The sequence below is a fragment of the Magnolia sinica genome, chromosome 1 (genome assembly GCF_029962835.1).
Source record: "Magnolia sinica isolate HGM2019 chromosome 1, MsV1, whole genome shotgun sequence".
Taxonomy (NCBI): Eukaryota; Viridiplantae; Streptophyta; class Magnoliopsida; order Magnoliales; family Magnoliaceae; genus Magnolia; species Magnolia sinica.
The window spans coordinates 37,935,810-37,941,809 of NC_080573.1; positions in this window are offsets into that span (position 1 = coordinate 37,935,810).

A 6,000-nucleotide genomic window follows, 5' to 3' on the forward strand; every position below is an offset into this window, starting at 1 on the left:
TCCCATGTGCATTACATGCTTATTTCTTTTTGCAACGAGGACAATGTAGATTTTAGGTTGGGGGTGGGAGATTAGGTTACCTAATCAGTATTTTCTTGGTTTTGAGCAAAAATTATGAAAATTGTGAAAAAAAATTAAAATTTTTTTGGAAATTCTTGTGAATTCGAAGTGATTTTGAAGGATAGTCGTAATTTAAGAAGTATACGATATGAAGTGTTAGGGATTTACATCTCTTGGATTTAGTTATCTGATAGATTCCACAATTGAGTTCGAATTATCAATCCATGTTAGAAGTTGTAAACATTGATTGAATCATGATTTCACATGTCACATCTCGCTTACACATTGAGGTTTCAGTTCGATATTGAAAGATTAACTTGGTGGTCACTAGACAGGGAAGGAGCCACCCTAGGGAATTTGTCCATTATGCTTATAAAGAAGAATTGAAAGGGTTGGGCAAATGGTCTTCACCATAGGTTTTCTCCCTGTTCACACCCCAAGTATAGGGTTGTGATGCAGTAATAAACTCGATAAGACTGAGGTCGAATCCACAAGGACTGAAACTTGTACGTAATCTGAAAGCAACCAGAACTAGAACTAGAAGAAGATGAATTCTAAATCAAGTGAATATGAGGCAATAATGATGAAATAATAATCTAAAACTTGTAGAATTCAAAGGTAGGAAACTAGGGTGTCAAGGATCCACTTGTAGAGATCAGGGAGATCTATGCTTAATTCATGAACTTAACTGGACTTTGAGTCCCATCTTCATCCAGTTGGAAGATATGTCACTAAAATCCAAATTTAAACATCCTTTGATCTAGTTTTCAAGAGATGAGAAGGATAAGAATTAAAATTGATTCCATCACAAAACCATGCCCATGAGACAAAGCAAACAACAGAATTTTAACCAATCCACATCCTATCTAAGGAATTTATAAACATTAGGAAGGGTTCAGTCATCCAACCATGCCTAGGAGACGATGGTGAACAACAGGGTTCCCAAATTCACAAACCCTATAATGTTAAGAACATGCTCAAAGCTATCGTAGATCCATTTTAATTTCAGTCACAACAAACCATTAAAAACTGAAAGCATTCTTATAATCAAACCTGAATCAAAATTTGTTCGGTCTAACATGAATCAGAGCCATAGGATCATTCCCATCATGCCACAAGCTTCACCTCTTAGCCCTAGCTAAGAGGTTTAGCCCAACATGATTGGACCAGATCCCGAAAAAATCATAATAAAAAAATCGTAAATAAAACAAATAAGCAACTTTAAAACTACTCTTTCTTTCTCTCTCCCCCTCTTAATGCAAGGGCGGTGGCTCAAGTCCTTGCAAAACTTCAGTCGGAAGTTTTCTTTACGTAGCATTAGATTTGGAAATCTATTTGCGTAACCTATTTACGCAGCTACACAGATAGACCGGACGTTACGCAATCCCGTTTGCGCGGATGGGTGACTTGTCTTGGCCATCTGATCTGTTTGGGCTCCTTGAGCTTGGTCGGTGGTCCCATGGAAGGGATTTGGACGGCCAAGATCATTGGTCAGATCCTGGCCACGGTCGTAAAACGACCCAAATCGTCCTGGTCTCTCCGGACACACGTCAGTGCATAAAACATACGGAAATAGAGATTTCCGTGATCATTGGGGCCCATGATCGGGTTTTTTTTCAGGAAATCCACTCCATCCATTGCACTCTCTTCAAAAAACCATTCGGATATGGATGGTTTTGAATTTTCATTGATGCGGCCCACCTAATTGATCTTTCGGCAAAGACTCTGCCGTTCAGTGCATTTGCAATCTCTATCTGGCATGTTTTAGACAAGATCAACGAGATCTTGGTCAGGATCATCGTCTGATTCGAACGGACAGCTCGGATTGATCTGATAGATCCATATGGTGGCCCACAGAGATCGTGCGGTGAAGCTCAGTTCGGGCGTTCGCAGCAATAGGAGATAGGAAGGAAGATTCCTTCCTTCTCTTGAATTCTTACGGTCAAGCAAGCTTTGACCATTTGCTTTGGTTTGGTATAGTGCATGTGCACTTTTATGCGTTCATGCTCCATTTGATGTGGGGTCCACCTAAGGTGACTTCTCGAGAGATCGACTCCGTTCATTCGTTTCCTCATCCCGTTTATAGGGTTGAGGCCATAATTGAAGCATATCTTGATGTCAGGTGGGCCCTAAATTAGAAATTCATGGGCTGATCTATCCGTTGGCCCACTTCCACAAGGATCCAATGGCTGAAATTTGACATGTACAGTTAATTTATGGTCTCTAGACTAAATCTAAAGTTTCGAGCTGAATGGATGGTGGGAACCCTGTGATCTTGCATTCTGGACGACTTTCAGGCCTCTTTAGTGTGACACACGTGATTTTCTTGATTCTCGGCCATGTAGAATCATCGATCTCGGTCCATTGGACTCCGTCCCTTACCTTGATGATTTATGAGCGTCAAATCCATACTTTTAGTACCCTTTTTCAGTCCAAGCTCCTAAATCCACCTTGCAACACAAACACGATTAAAATAAGACGTTAAACTGTATCATGCTCATAAAATCAGGTAATAACTAGGGTCTAATATGTAATATTTGATCCTGAACACTCCCTATAGGTGAAGGTTCAATTCCCTAAGGTTGACATTCAAAAAGGGTTGGGCGACTGGTCTTCACCATAGGTTTGCTCCCTATAGGTAAGGATTTGATTCCCCTCCTTGGCGTTACTTATAATGGAAAAATCCTATAATTCTTAACTTATTTTTCGCATACTTTGATCGGGACGAGCAAAATGCTGGTTGGGAGTTGTGTTGAGGGTCAAATATTGCATATTAGACCCTAGTTATTACTTGATTTTATGAGCATGATACCGTTTAATGGACTATTTTAATCGTGTTTGTGATGTAGGGTGTATTAAGGAGCCTGGACTGAAAAAGGGTACTAAAAGCATGGATTTAATGCTCATAAATCACTAAGGTAAGGGATGGACCTCAAAGGGCCGAGATCGAAGAATTTATACGCCAGAGATCCGAGAAAATCAAGCCACTCACATTAAATGAGCCTGAAAATAATTCAGAATATAAGATCATAGGGTTCCCACCATCCGTTCAGCTCAAAACTTTATATATGGCCTGAGGACCATAAATTAACCGTACACATCAAATTTCAGCCATTGGATCCTAGTGGAAGTGGCCCAATGGATAGATCAGTCACTAAATCATTAATTTGGGGCTCATCTGATATTTGAATATGTTTCAGTTTTGGTCTCAACCCCTCAATTCAGATGGAAAAACAGATGGACAAAACAGATTCTTCCTAATCATATCTCTGTGGGCCCCACCCGTGATGAATGTGCACAACACCATGTGCAACGGAATTGCACTGGAAGTATAAGCACGGTCAAACCAAGTTTGACCGTGCTTTCCAAAGAGGGAGTTCTCCCTATTGCCGCGGACGCCCTAACAGGGACCCGTGGATGATCAAGGTGGGTCATCATCTCACTCCACTAGCATGATCTGATCCATCCATTCAAAACGAACGGAGGAGTTGACCAAGATCTGGGTGATCTTGGTCTGGGAAACGCCAAATATTAGACGTTAGCTTGCTGAACGCTGGGACGATCGCTGCATGATTGACCAGGTGGGCCGCATTAAGTGCAATCCAAAACTAGCCATCTCCGACCAAAATCCTGCCACAAAGCTGATGGAAGGAGTGGATCTCGCAAAACATCAGGACATATGGGCCCCACAGCATTCACCGTAACCTGCTTTATGCAGGGAGCGCACATCTGTGAGTTCCGAAACATTGTGGCCCACCACCGTTGACTGGTTGCTTGATTCAGACCATTCAGATGATAGGGAAAGGGATTTCATCTGTCCCATGCTGACAGATTGGATCGGAAGTAATCCAGTGGACAACAATCACCGTCCAATCTGGTTGCGTAAGCAGGACCTGCGCAACTCTCTTGTTGCATATGCACTCCACCCACTAACTCTTCTCACCGCCTGTCATGCGAAGATTCACACCAACCTCCAGCCTCCCATTCACCGTCTTCCCTGCCTATAAGAGAGAGAGAGAGAGAGAGAGAGAGAGAGAGAGAGAGAGAAATCATCTTGGGCAGCCATGGAGGCCATGCACGTGGGAAGAAAGAACAAGAAGAGACAGAGAGAGAGAGAGAGAGAGAGAGAGAGAGATGTGGAGACGGCTGGTTCTTCTATCCTTTCCCTCTTCAGTTTTTTTTTAAGAGCTTTTAGCATGTTTAGGACAGGCTAAACCTCTTAACTAGGGTTAAGAGGTGAAGCTTGTAGCGTGATGGGGTGATTTCTACGACTTTGATTCATGTTTATGAATGGATTTTGATTCTAGTTTGATTAAGGAATGCTTTCAGTTTTTAATGGTTTGTTGTGACTTAAATTACAATGGATCTGCGATAGCTTTGAGCATGTTCTTAGCATTAGAGGGTTTGTGAATTTGGGAACCCTGTTGTTCACCATCATCTCCTGGGCATGGTTGGATGATGGAATCCTTCCTAACATTCATACATCCCTTAGATTGGGTGTAGATTGGCTAAATTCTATTGTTTGCTTTGTCTCAGGGAATGGTTTTGTGATGGAATCAATTTTAATTCTTATAACAATTTTCTCTTGAAAACTATATCAAAGGAAGTTTAGATTTGATTTTAATGATATATCTTCCAACTGGATGAAGATGGGACTCTAAATCCAGTTGAGTTCTTGAATCAAGTATAAAGATCTCCCTGATCTCTACAAGTGGATCTTTGTTACCCTAGTTTCCCACCTTTGAATTTCACAAGTTTAGTTTAATATTTCACCATTACTCTCTTAAAAGCCTCTGATTTAGATTACATCTTTGCCTAGTTCTAGTTCAAGCTATTTTCATATTACATACAAGGTTCTGTCCCTATGGATTCAACCTCAGTCTTACCAAGATTATTACTACATCACAACCCTATACTTGGGCTGTGAACAATATAGGTGGACAACAAGTCGGCAATCGAACTTGCCAAACATCCAGTTCATCATGGAAGGAGCAAGCACATTGACACAAGATATCACTTTCTTAGAGATCGAGTAAAGCAGAAATTGATTAAGCTGGAATATTGTCACACCACTTAACAAGTGGCAGACTTCTTCACAAAAGCATGGCCGACTGACATGTTCAGGAGATTTAGATCAATGCTTGGAATGAAGCCGGTTTTGGTTTGAAGGGGAGTGTTGGACATAGTGGTGGATTTGTGCAAATCCAAAACCATGTAAGGATCTTATGAGTTAGCTGTGCATAACGTGTAAGAACCGTGTGAGCTAGCTGTGCTGTTAGATTTTTTTCTAAGTTTATAATATTAGCTGGGCTAAGATAACAATAGATATTTTTCTGGATTTTTTCTATGTTTAGCTGCCCCTAAGAAGCATCTAGACAGCGATATCTTAGTCATTTCACATAAGGAGAAAAGCCTCTAAAAGGCACCATTGTATTCGTTTCTTACTCAATTCAAAATACAATAGTTCAGGTCTCTTCCTCTTTCAAGTTTCTGTTTTCTGTTCTATGGTGGCTGTAGCCACACGTCAGCAAGAAGTTGGGTTTTAACCCCAGTAACACACACACACACACACACACACACACACTCTCTCTCTCTCTCTCTCTCTCTCTCTCTCTCTCTCTCTCCCTCTCTCTCTCTCGTCTTCCCTCCCTCTTTCTGATGGGGTGGGACCCACCAAAAAGTGGACTGCGTTATGTAGACAACGTGCACAACATGTTGTTCACGCAACATGTGCCACATTATGGGGCTGGTAGGTCTGAACGGCGTCTCACCATAATGTTTATTGACCATCTGACTTGTTGATTAATTAGGTCACATAGACCGTGATGAAGGGAAAACATAAATGTCGGCTTGATCCTAAAGTAAGGTGGGCCCCACCGAAACAGTGTGGACTGTCCAGTGTTGAAAATCTGTTGGAGTTTAGTATGATGTTTGTTTTAT